We start from the raw sequence: 13,976 nt of genomic DNA, 5'->3' as shown, positions 1-13,976 counted from the left end.
GCACACGGAACGCCGTTTACCTTCCCGCTGGTAAGCGGTACCTATTTATCTACTTGCCCCCGGGGGTGCTTTCGAACTGCTAGGTTGGCAGGCGCTGGGACCGAGCAGCAGGAGCGCACCCCGCCGCGGGGATTCGAACTGCCGACCTTTCGATCGGCAAGCCCTAGGCGCTGAGGCTTTAGCCCACAGCGCCACCCGCGTCCCCCCACAGCGCCACCCGCGTCCCCCCACACTTGACACTGCCTAAACTTGTCTGTTCCAAGTGACTGCTGGGTTGGAATCACTGAACTGCTGAGTACTCTATGTAGAGAGGCAGGATGTCTCAGAGCCTTGAAAATGAGAGAAATGTTTGGAGAGCTCTCATTGAGATGCAAATAACACTTGCAGTAGAAATCTTTAAGGTGTTCTCGATTTAGGATTCAGTCTGTGTTAGCTTGACTTTCAGCACTGACAAGGGGCAGATGTTGGCATATATTTAAGTTGCTGATCACATATTTATGAGACTTGGCATATATTAGCTTTAATTGCTTGATACATACCTTAGGGTGGAAGTAAAGAGTAAAATTAGTTGTAACCTAATCTGTGTTATTTTCAGTCTATTGCTGTTCAATTAACTGAGGCTTAACCTAGATGAGAGAGAAGTGCTTTGGACTGATTGAAAAGCTGATCTAGGGGCAAGTGTACAGCATATTCTGGGTAGATTGTACTCCTTTTGAAGGGTTAGTTCGCAGCTTGAGTGTTTCTGGACCTGGCTCTGTTCCTGTTTTACTAGATAGTGGCTGTGGCCATCAACACTTTTGCTTTGCTTAGGCCCTTGCCCAAACGGTTTCCTGGAAAATGCAGATCTGTGGTCAGAAATTTCAGCTGGTACCAAATACTGCAGACACATATATAACAGCAGTATTATGTAATTGTCAATGGCTCCTGGTACATTTCTGAGCCCAACTGCCCAATTCAACATGTTGACAATTACCAATAAATCACTAAAGGTCTGTGCACCAGGATATTTAAAGAACCAATTTATTGCATATATGTGTGTTAAGAATTGTTCTCCTCACAGAACAGTGAAAGATTAGGGATGGGCAAATCTATTAAAATCCACTCCTTCCTAGTTCTGCATGGGGACAAGACTATGTCTGTTATGCCCATAAAATGCAAAAACACAAAGATAAACAAATAAAAGCTCTTATGAGTTTGCCATGCTGCCTATTTTCCTGTAAAGGATACTTCTTCCCTTCAAACTTTTAAAAACAGGTAATCCATCAATCCACTTCCTGGAGCAGCTAAAACATGGGTCTCCTTGTCACAGCACTTTAAATACAATATAGCAGCCCCACCTCATCCCGCTTCTGAAATGGACCTGGATGGAATCTGAGTTTGGTGGATTCCTGCCTCATTTCTGGGATTTTACGACTGAAATGTGATAGGTGAGCTGAGGAGTTTTCAGCTCAGAATTCTTAGCTGCTACTGTATGTCAGTACATATCTGCAGGCACATACAAACTCAGTAGAGCTAATAACTTTTGCCTCAGTATTTCTGAGGCCTGGCAAATGAGTTGAGGTTGTAGAACCAGAGTTCTTAATTTTATACCTGTCTATTCATCTATTAAGGGACATGGGTGGCGCTGTGGTCTAAACCACAGAGCCTAGGGCTTGCCGATCAGAAAGTCGGTGATTTGAATCCCCACTACGGGGTGAGCTCCCATTGCTCGGTCCCTGCTCCTGCCAACGTAGCAGTTCAAAAGCAGGTCAAAGTGCAAGTAGATAAATAGGTACTGCTCTTGTGGGAAGGTAAACAGCATTTCCGTGCGCTGCTCTGGTTCACCAGAAGCGGCTTAGTCATGCTGGCCACATGGCCCGGAAGCTGTCTGCAGACAAACGCTGGCTCCCTTGGCCAGTGAAGCGAGATGAGCGCCACAACCCAAGAGTTGTCCGTGACTGGACCTAACGGTCAGGGGTTCCTTTACCTTTACCTTTATTCACCTATTGAGGATGGTAAGTGACACAGTATCCCTCTGTTCTGTTGCCATGGGGGGGGGGAGTGCCCTTTAATCCTGATGTTGCATGCCTGTTTTGTGATGAAATAGCAGACACTTCAAAAGAGAAATCATTTTTAGCAAGCTGAAGCTAGAGTAATTGAACATTCATGCTAGTACCTGCAAATTGCCTACACTTAGACCCTATTGAAGTCAATGGTACTTCTCTGTCATCTCCTAATATAGAGAGAATTTCTTTTAGGTATTTATATTTTTCTGGATCCTTAAAGGTTTCACAAATTTTAAAACATTATACATAGCTGATATGCTTTTCTTACAAAGGAAATGCATTGGAAATATTGTTACAGGTAATGTCTGTGTGGTTCTCTAAAGATAAGAACTTTCTAAAGTGACTTGGGATATACAGTATGCATTAAGGAGATGTGCTCAGAGTATCAGGCTTCGCATTGGCACCTGGTGTGGCCTAGAGCCAGCTTCATCAGTTATAAAGCAATCACACCTTCTTATTTATTTCTTTGCTCTTGCTTTTGTAGCTTTGGAAGACTCCATATAACAATTGGACCCTTTTACTGTGTATACTCAGATGCACTTTGTACTCAATCCTTGTTTGTGTTGCCTTTCCCACAGAAACAGAGCTGTGTTTGATTAAAAACAAAAGCCAAGATGGTTTTCGAAGCCCAACCCTGAAAAATAATCATAGTACATGGGTATGGTAATACTTTTTCAAAAGTAGGGGGGTCCATGACTTGGCTTTTGAAAAATAGGAGGTCCTCAGTAATTAGCTAATTGGGAACCACTGTATTAGAGCAACTGGTATGTGCTTGTTGCATGATGTTCCTTCTCTCTGCTCTAAGTAGCCTAGCGGTGGTTGCTTGCCTCTCAAAATAATTCTGGCATTTAGTGATCAGAGGCATAAAGATGATTCCTCTGGGTAGGAGATATGGCTATGGAGATATGTGATGTGTTCCCCTCTGTCTTGGGACTTAAGATTGTGAGTGCATCTGTCAAGTAACTAGAGAGAAGCTTTCAAGGCAGACTGAGTACATTGGCCAGAAGTTAATATAGTTATATAACTACTATATTTGTTAGAGTAGTTATATAATGATTAGGTTGCATAAATATAAATATTTATATAAATATAAATCTGATTAATCTTAGTGACTAAAATGCCTCTAGCACTTTTAAAGCTAAAACCATATTATCAGATGTTTATAAACACTTGATGAGGGATGAATAGTTAGACACATGTTAGCAATTTATGTAGGGATATTAGTTGAAGTTTGAAAATAAATTCAGTGGGAACGTGGCTTTCAGCTTTATGATGCGAGTCGTTCATATACATTTCTAAGCAACACATTTGTCTGTCTTTCTGTTAAATGTAACAGTAAAGCAATACATGGTGACTGTTTACTTTTTGGCTTTCTTTACTTCAAGGAGTTCCCATTTTGCTATTAAGATACCTACCGTATATACTTGAGTATAAGCCAACCTGAATATAAGCCGAGGCACCTAATTTTAGGACAAAAAACTGGGAAAACTTATTGACTTGAGTATAAGCTGGTTCACCACACCACAAACCTAGTGGAGGCAGCGGAGGAGGAAGAACAAGCAGCCCAAAAAGGCTCCTTTCGGGCTGCTCGTTCCTCCGCTGCAGCCACCAGCAAAAAAGTTGAATTGGATCAAACGTCAGTCCATGGGAAACCACATTGATGTTTGCTCCGATTCAGTGGTAAAGAGCAGGTTTTTGCAGGGGAAGCCAGTGGGACAAGTGGAAGTGTGGCTGAGCCTGAGAATGCTGTGGAAGGGAGCCTTTACAACATAGGTGGGGGAACCTTTCCATCTCTGTGGCAACATTGTCTTGTGAGCAACTTCCAGGGGTGTTATGTCAATGATGGTGGGGCCAGAGGCAAAAATGGAGGCTGGGGAGCAACAGATGACACTATTACCTTTGTAGTATAGGTGTCAGGAGTCCAGGTTCCCGGCTTCATAACACAGTAAAGGTAAAGGTACCCCTGCCCATACGGGCCAGTCGTGTCCGACTCTAGGGTTGTGTGCCCATCTCACTTAAGTGTCCGGAGACACTTCCAGGTCACGTGGCCAGCGTGACAAAGCTGCATCTGGCGAGCCAGCGCAGCACACGGAAACGCCGTTTACCTTCCCGCCAGTAAGCGGTCCCTATTTATCTACTTGCACCCAGGGGTGCTTTGGAACTGCTAGGTTGGCAGGCGCTGGGACCAAGCAACGGGAGTGCACCCCGCCGCGGGGATTCGAACTGCCGACCTTTCGATCGGCAAGTCCTAGGCACTGAGGCTTTTACCCACAGCGCCACCCGCGTCCCATAAGTGTATGCGTCCCGTTATGTACACAGTAAGTGTACAGAATTAAAAAGGGGGATTTATTGCAAAAACAAACAATTAACTCTGGATGGTTCTAGCCAAGCCGCCGGCATAATCTCTCAAGTTGACCCTTCTGAAGAGTCCTTCCTGTGACGACAGAAGATATTGAACTTTCGACCCTTACGTCTCTTATTTTGTTTCCTGTCTAGCAGCCATCCTATTTGCCTACACCTTGGGCTTATTGGGTCAGCTACATCCCCTTCCTGTTCTGAAAGGCTGTCTCTGTGGCTTTTTGTGCCTATTTGGGCTTCTGGAAAGCTTTGGCTCTGTTCCAGCCTGCTCTCAGTTACTCCCTTAGCAGCTGGCCATCCAAGATCAGGGGGAGTCAACGCTGGCGGCTGTGGGCTCTCCTCTGCCAGAGTATAAGCCAAGTCTCTCTGTTCCTGACTGCATTCTGCAGCCGGCTGCACTCAGAGCTGGCATACAGTATTCATGACAGTAGGCTGCATTCCAGCCATATAGAGGTTCCTGCACCCATGTCTTTACATTCAGGCCATTTCCTATATCAGGGACATCTCCACGTAGGCAAAGCACTCAAGAAGGGGATGGAGCAGGATCAGTGAGAGGTGGGGACTGGGAAGAAGGGGTGTGGCTCCTCTAGCCACTCTTGTGGTGTTCCCTGCAGAGAGTCCCAACAGCTATAGAGAGGCCTATAAAGCTCAGTTTGGCCCCTGGCCTGAGACTCTACACCCCTGCTTTAAAACATAAGAGGTCAAATGTGGTAGTTTGCTTACCAGCAGTATAAGTCAAACAAGCATGCACCACTAGGCTGCTGTTGTTTCTGAGAAATAAAATGCACTTTATTTTACCAAAGTTAAATGTGCATGTAGTTGGGTCCTTACATTTACCACCCTTTAATATAATCCACGTATTTTATGTTACATTTTATAAAATATATTTGACAGTTTTTCAGGAGCTTTATAGAAAAATAACTATTTCCAGGATATGGAGATAATTTCTATGTGGCACAGCTAATTACATTTCCCTTCTTATTCTCTTGCTGTCAGGTTTTTAAAAGTAGCTTTAAGATGTTTTAAGATCCAAAGTAATTTTATCAAAAAACACCCATGGTAATTATAAGTTTCTCAAATTTTCAAAAGTTAGGGTAGTTCAAGGAGAAGTAAGACTCAGTTGCAAACACTTATTGCGTAAAGGCAAAAATGTTCCATTCATTTTGCTCAGTTAGTCCTGGGTGTTCTACGTGTGTAGAATCCAATGCTTGTAGGCACTTATCAGATTCATTTTTCTTCCACTAGGGTATCCACTGCACTCTATTTTGGGCTGTGCACATTGGATTTTGTGCACATAGGCATATTTGGATATGTCAGCCAATGTACTGACCACCAACCATAGACCCATATGCTGCCCCAAGGAAGACTCAAATGAAGAAGAGACACAAGCTTCCCTATTTAGCATCATCTCCCAGTCTTAGATCATAGATGCTCCACCATCCCCATGTCATAGGACAAAGGTATTTGAGAGCAGAAGCAGTAAAGGAGTCTAGAAATGTTGTGAAATGCTGAAAAGCTGCTGAATCATTTAGCATGCTGAATCACTGTGACTCATTTTGAGGATGACTCATTCTCTGTATAAGTATTGTACAGTGGTACCTCGCGTTACAGACGCTTCAGGTAACATACTCCGCTAACCCAGAAATAGTACCTCGGGTTAAGAACTTTGCTTCAGGATGAGAACAGAAATCGTGCTTTGGCGGTGTGGCGGCAGCAGGAGGCCCCATTAGCTAAAGTGGTACCTCAGGTTAAGAACAGTTTCAGGTTAAGAATGGACCTCCAGAACAAATTAAGTTCTTAACCCAAGGTACCACTGTATCTGCTTGCAGGCAGACTTACTGCAGTGTCTCAGTCAGTGTCTCAGAGTGGAGCCTGTGCTCTGTGAAGCCTGTGCTCAGTGGAAATTCTGTGCATGCTCCGAAGCTAGTTTAATCTTATGTTCATTATGCTGATATTTACAAACAAGTTTATTTTAACTCAGTAAAGCCTTTATTCTTTTACTGAAGAAGACCCTGTGTTATTAATTTACACTCCACGTCACCCCAGACTCCAGGAAGGAATCCCTAGTAGCATCTCTATTGCTTCAGCTTTTTGAAAACCACAGCTACAGAACTAGACAAGCGTCCTTTAAAGAGCACAGCCAGCTCTTTGGAGGAAGTGGGGTCAATTGCAGAACAGGTGTTTCCTCCCTTCATAAGTTTCTTTACTGAGGCAACACCTCTCACTTACTGACAGTAAGCAGAGAACAACCGCCAGTGGAGCTGTCTGAGAGCTTTCTGAGATCCTGATAAAACCTGCCTGAATCTGAATGAAATCAAAATAAATGCTTCTAACCCTGACCTTACATGATGTGACCCTGCTTCCTGTGACCTTTGACCATACCACATATGCATGGTTCCAGCTGAACTAAGCTACTTGGTAGTAAGACAAAAAAGGGAGATTCCGACCAAACACCAGGAAGAACTTTCTGATCGTAAGAGCTGTTCAACAGTGGAATGGACTGTTCCTCAGAAGATGGTGGACTCTTTCTTTGGAGCTTTTAAAGCAGAGGTTGGGTGGCCATTTGTCATGGATGTTTTAGTTGAGATTCCCGCATTGCAGGGGGTTGGACTAGAGGACCTTTTCAACTCTACAATTCTATGTCGATGTTTTGCTGAATGCTTCTAGTCAAGCATTTTCAGTACACATCAACAAATTAATTTGCCATGCGACCCTGCCCACTGGTGAGCATGCTGAGATTTCCTCCCAACTTTGAAGCCTCAGAGGTGGCCTGTGTCATCTACCAGCAATCCCTGCCACCTCCTCAGGTCCAGTTTTGGGAGAAAGATTGGATATTGTTTGGTATTTGTATGGCCAAGGTATCTGAAGGTCCATATATTATACAGGGCCAACTCACCTCCCACTCGCCCTTCCTGCTATTTGGGAAGGCTTGGACTGAGGAGGAGCATTGGCCACTATTGGGCTAAAGGTGCATAGGATACCTTCAGGCAGCCGGGCCTTTACCCTCACCCCCCACCTCCACCCCCAGCCTTTCAGGCACACAGGTTGGGAATAGCTGGGTTAACTTACTGAATATTTTTGCCTTTATAAGTGCTAGTGCTTGCGACTGAGTCTTACTGCTGCTTGAATTGCTGCAGCTTTTGAAAATATGAGAAACTTATAATTGCCCCGGTTTTCTAATCAAATTACTTTGGATCATAAAACATATTGAAATTACTTTTTTTAAAAAAAAACAACCTGACAAGCAAAAGAGTAAGAAAGGAAGTGTAATTAGCTGCACTACATAGAAATTATCTCTGTCTCCTGAAAATGGTTATTTTTCTATAAAATCTTTATTCCATTGTCAAAAATAGTTGACTTGGAAGTTTTAGAATAAAATCGAACAGAAAATATGTGGATATAAAAGAAAACTAACTGAAATAACCTAACCAAGCACACATTTTACTTAGGTGAATGAAATAAGAATTTACTTGCTCTAGCAGTGAGGCAAAACACAGCCATTGTGGCTGGAAGCCATTGATAGTCTAACCCTCTTTTTAAAGCCATCCAAATTGGTGGCCACCTTCTTCTGGGAGTAAATTCCTTTGCTTAACCATAAAACCTTATAGTGTGTTTTTTCTCAATTCATACAGAATCGGTAGCCCAATATGTCACAGTGTTCCTTTCAGTTCTCATTCACCCTCTCCTTCTTCTGAAGTATCATAGAATAATTGTAGAGTTGGAAGGGACCCATGCGTCATCTAATCCAGCCCTCTGCAATGCAGGAATCTCAGCTAAAGCATCCATGACAGATGGCCAGCCAACCTCTGCTTAAAAACCTGCAGGGGATTCCACAACCTCCTGAGGAAGACTGTTCCACTGTCAAACAGCTCTTACTATCATAAGGTTTTTTCGTATGTTTAGTTGGAATCTCCTTTTTTGTAACTTTGAAGCCATTGGTTCGAGTCCTATCCTCCAGAGCAGGAGAAAACAAGATTGTTCCCTCTTCCATGTGACAGCCCTTGAGATATTTAAGATGGCTCTTATATCTCCTCTCAGTCTCCTCTTCTCCAGGCTAAACATACCCAGTTCCTTCAACCATTTCTCATAAGGATTGATCATCTTGGTTGCCTTCCTCTGTACACGTTCCAGCTTGTCAACATCCTTCTTAAATTGTGGTTCCCAGAATTGGACACAGTATTCCAGGTGTGGTCTGACCAAGGCAAAATAGAGTGCTACTATTACTTCCTTTGATCTGGACACTATACTTTTGTTGATGCAGCCTAGAATAGCATTAGCTTTTTTTGCTGCTGCATCACACTGTTGACTTCCATTGATCTAAGTGGAAAGTTTTATGGAATGTTTATTTGTTGATCCACATTATTTATTTATGTATTTCTGCATATTACATATTATGGTCCTTACATATTACATATTATGGTCCTTCATTCAAACATTCTACAGTAGTGTACAATAAGCATGGATAAATGGATTGTTACACAATATAAATACATTAAAAACATAGAGCCAGCCTCATAACAAAACAATGTTGTGGAACCACCTTCCCTCTGAGCTTAGACGAACACCAGCATTATTGGTATTTTGGTGCTAATTAAAAATATAATTGTACTCTCAAGCTTTTGTTGAGTTGGCTGTGGTTTTTAATTGTGGCAAGCTTTATTAGCTGCATCTTAGTTGTATCACATTTTTAATTTTTGATGTTATATATTTTGAACACTGCCTTGAAACGTGACATAAAAGTCTATTTAAAAATGTTTTAATAAAAAACTATAAAGTAGGACTAAAGCAGAATGTTATATTCACTCTATGTTTATCCGCCCTTCCCTCTCCCTCTCCCTCTCCCATCCCCTTGAGGTTCCTCAGAGCCCTAATATACTCTTACTTCAGATCATACTGGGTGGGGCGATTACTATAAGAGCTTAGACAACCTTTTCATCACTGGGCGACTCCTCTGGGGTTACATCTCCTGAGGGCAAAATTTCACTTTGAGGGGTGCCACAACTTCTTTTCCCAGAAAGCATTTTGAAGAAAGCTGTAGCAGTGCCATATCTATGCTTGAAAACAAGCATTGTGTGTTTTTAATCATACAAAAGTGAAGGTTTAGAGATCTAATTTTGTTATGCTTAATTGTACTGAAGTTTGTATTTAATTGAGAAAAGTTAGAGGTATTGGAATGAGTAATATCATTGTTACCCATTGTATGAATACTTTTTCGCTATATTGAAGAACGCTAGTGAGAGGCTACTAATGAGAGAATGTAGGGAAATATGAAAACAAACTGAGAACATATGTCTTTTGCTTAGCGGTTTGAACCATATTAGGACATATTGATTAAGCGTGATCTGTTAAAATGTACTGAGCATGGAACAATGAAACTGAAAGAAAATAACAGTGGTGTCCAACACAGATATTAAATACTTCTCATAGTGTTCTTTAGTTGTTTTACTAAATCATTTCTGACAAGTTAAGCTAAGGAATGGATAATTGTCCTCCTAGTCATTATTATAAAATACTTTTTGTTATAAAACTTTAAGTGGCTGGAAGGTATGCAGAAGAATTGACCTTCACTCTGTACTGCCCATTGAAATCTGATGACATTACAGTGGTACCTCGGGTTACATACGCTTCAGGTTACAAACTCCGCTAACCCAGAAATAGTACCTTGGGTTAAGAACTTTGCTTCAGGATGAGAACAGAAATCGTGCTCCGACGGCGCGGCGGCAGCAGGAGGCCCCATTAGCTAAAGTGGTGCTTCAGGTTAAGAACAGTTTCAGGTTAAGAATGGACCTCCAGAACGAATTAAATACTTAACCCAAGGTACCACTGTACTTAGATTTTCAAAGTCTGAAATAATTTAATTCATTTAGAAAATGATATTTGGTTTGCTAGAACACTCTGATGTTGAGAACATGTTTGGTTTTATATATGTTTAGTGAACACATCTGGAGAGAAGGGAATACGAGGTGTGGGGTGTGTTTGTTGGATGTTACTACAATGTAGTAACCTTTGTAGAATGTTGTCCCAGTTTGCTGAAAAGACTTCTCACTATGCATGCAGGTACCTATATGCACATTTCACATAATTTCCATTCTGATGGATCAAACTACAAACATACTACCCCCAAAGAAAATATGTCTTAGTTGAATATTTAAAAGCTGTACCAGAAAATTGCTTCCAAATATGGGATCCAATGGGCCAGGAGACCTTAGAGGAGAATCAAAGCTAGATAAGGAGTTGCTTTACCTATTTCCCCTAATAATCTGAGTTACTACTAAGGACAGTAGCAATGGTCCAACATTGACATTTATTGCATTGCTGTGAAACTGAAAATAATAGTCCAAATTTCTGTTTCTTTCTTTCTTTTTTGTAGGTCTAGCAGCAGTGGAGACAATGATTCAAAGAAAGCAACCTATTCTATGACCTTGACAAATCTGTTCCATTCTGAACATTGTTTTGAACTTTGGATGGTCTCTTGCAACAGCTATGCTTCCCTGACTTTTTGGCAAAATTCTGCAATTTGGATGGATTCCTCAGCAAAAAAATGTTAATTCCACACTTATATGGCCTTTTATTCTATGATGGTAAGTTGCTTTACTTAACTATTAGTGGTATTGGGGTTTTCCATTTTAGTGTACAGATTCTGGGAATTTTGCCAGAGAAAACCAGAGGGTGTTCTCTTTTCTTTTCTTTTTTTTAAATGATATTTATTAGAGGTTTAATAGTTACAGAAAAAAGAAGAAAGAAACAATAAAAAATTAAACAAAACAAAACAATACCTTACAATACATCAGAAATAAAAATAAAAAACAATGCAGCAAAACAAGAAAAACAAAAACATTTAAAAAACACATCCAATATTTCCGTATCTTTACCTTTCATTTACTTGTTTCATCGACCTCCTCACATCTCCCTTTTTTGTATTCTAGTTCAATTAGCTATTTCAGCAAATCCTTTCCATCTTTCTCAATTTTTGTTCTATAATATCTTAACACAATCTAACCTTAAATTTTCCACTTTGGCCCATTAACAATCTGTTTTTACTTAATTCTTTATAACATTTCTGCTAAAGCTATATAACTTCATTACAGCATCTTTCTAACATTCATTAATTTTGCAATATTTCTGTAAATATACTTTGATTTTTTTCCAATCTTATTCCACCGACTCTTCTCCCTGGTCTCGGATTCTGCCAGTCATTTTCGCCAATTCCATGTGGTCCATCAGCTTCATCTGCCATTTTTCCCGGGTGGGTAGATCTTATGTCTTCCAATGCTTTGCGATAAGTATTCTTGGACCATGGATTCTTGGACCATGGATAAGTTCTATCCTTCTTTGGCACCAATTGGCCGACCATGCCCAGGAGAAAGGCCTCTGGTTTCTTCAGGAAGGTATATTTAAATACCTTTTTCATTTCATTATAAATCATCTCCCAGAAATTCTTAATCCTTGGGCATGTCCACCAAATGTGAAAGAATGTACCTTCAGTCTCATTACATTTCCAGCATTTATTATCAGGCAAATGGTAAATTTTTGCAAGCTTGACTGGTGTTATGTACCACCTGTAAATCATTTTCATTAAATTCTCTCTTAAGGCATTACATGCCGTAAACTTCATACCTGTGGTCCATAACTGTTCCCAGTCAGCCACCATAATGTTATGTCCAACATCTTGTGCCCATTTAATCATAGCAGATTTCACCGTTTCATCCTGAGTATTCCATTTCAACAGCAAGTTATACATTCTTGACAGATTCTTAACTTTGGGGTCTAACAATTCTGTTTCCAATTTTGATTTTTCCACCTGGAAGCCTAGTTTTTTTGTCCAAATTATATGCCTCTATTATTTGATAATAATGGAGGCAGTCTCGCACTCTGTTTTTTAATTTTTCAAAACTCTGCAGTTTTAATCTGTCTCCCTCTAGTTCCATAATTTCCCAATACTTCGGCCATTTGGCCTCCATATTGAGTTTTTTCTGAGCCTTTGCTTCCATTGGTGACAGCCATCTTGGGGTTTTATTTTCCAGCAAGTTCTTATATCTTATCCAGACATTAAACAGTGCTTTCCTGACAATATGGTTTTTAAACGCTTTGTGTGCTTTAACCTTATCATACCACAGATATGCATGCCAACCAAATACATTGTTGAAACCTTCCAAATCCAACACATCAGTGTTTTCAAGAAGCATCCATTCTCTCAGCCAACAAAAAGCGGCAGATTCATAATAAAGTTTAAGGTCTGGCAGGGCAAATCCACCTCTTTCTTTAGCATCTGTTAATATCTTAAATTTTATTCGAGGCTTCTTGTCCTGCCAGACAAATCTAGAGATGTCTCTCTGCCACTTCTTGAAACAGTCCATTTTGTCCAAAATTTGCAGTGTTTGAAACAGAAACAGCATCCTTGGCAATACGTTCATTTTTATCACAGCAATTCGGCCTTCTCTTTTCTGCTCTGAGAATATCAAACACACATTTTTGTTAACAAAATAGAGTTATCTTTTAAGCAAATGTGCTCCACTTACATTAAATTACAATAGGATTTATTAAGACAGATTTTACTGAGTTGCTCCCCCCAACGAAAATAGAACCAGACCAAATTACATAATATCATTAACTTAAACATCATTGTTTTATTTAAATCACTGCAGTTCCATGTTAAATCAGTTCATGTCATCAGATAGAAGATACATCAGATATCAAAATGTTCATTGATACCAGCTGTTTAGGTCACTATTGATTTAGCGAGTTGCTGCCTTTCAGCATGTTGCCCAAGAGAAGAATATAATCAGAAATGAGAACTTTCATATTTGGACATGGAGATAGCCAATAACTCTCTTTCAATAGGGAAGTCATGCATTATCTCTATGGTGATAAATTCCGTGCCTGCTAGAATGCATTCACATATTTACATTTTGGTTATGAACACATTTCAGCTGTACTTTCCATGAAGTAAGTAGTCAGCTTACACCTGCTATTGCTAATCTTGCAGAAGAAGAAAAGACACACATCCGTTATGTTGCTCTCAAAGTGCATGAACTTGGAACAATAGCTGCCAGACCTGGTAAGATTATTGAACTTGGTATACTTAGAATAAAGGGTTACATGTTTCACTATTGGTTCATTATTCGTGTTTCATGTTTCACTTTTTACAAAAGCTTTTCCCAGCATGATGCCTTTGTGGGATTTCAGCTCCCTTCATCCCAGACAACTGGCCATGCTAGCTGGTGCAGCTTGGGAGGTCATTGAGTAGGAGAAGGCTGTTTTACATCAGTGACACTGCTGTGTTTGAAGTAGCTACTGTCAAATGATTAGGACAAAATATATCACTAGTGGTTTAGCATATAGTTACCCTTTCTGTGTTGTATCAGAGATGTTTCTGTTCGGATAATGCTCTGGTGTAGACTGTGCACTGATGATGATAGGACATGGAAGTTGAATCTCTAAGGTCCAAATTCAATCTAACACAGAGCTTTGTGCATCTTTCCCTCAGCTAATTCTTTCTACTGAGAGTTACCTTAAGAGTGTGCAAGCTTGAGTGGTGAAACAGTGGGATGTAGGAACAGGTTTCATAATTGT

General features: G+C 40.6%; 1 protein-coding gene across 3 annotated transcripts in view; it reads left to right on the top strand.

Annotated features, from left to right (window-relative positions):
- The window catches only part of CHRM3 (cholinergic receptor muscarinic 3), a 248,872-nt gene that overhangs the window by 40,832 nt on the left and 194,064 nt on the right, over positions 1–13,976 (top strand). For all 3 annotated transcript variants that reach the window (XM_082215046.1, XM_082215047.1, XM_082215048.1), the window contains exon 2: positions 10,774–10,984. The gene's annotated coding sequence lies outside the window, so the exon portion shown is untranslated. The remainder of the gene's footprint in view (positions 1–10,773; positions 10,985–13,976) is intronic.

Source organism: Podarcis vaucheri (assembly GCF_965113315.1).
Source record: "Podarcis vaucheri genome assembly, chromosome: 3".
Taxonomy (NCBI): domain Eukaryota; kingdom Metazoa; phylum Chordata; class Lepidosauria; order Squamata; family Lacertidae; genus Podarcis; species Podarcis vaucheri.
This window is presented reverse-complemented; position numbering and strand designations above follow the sequence as displayed.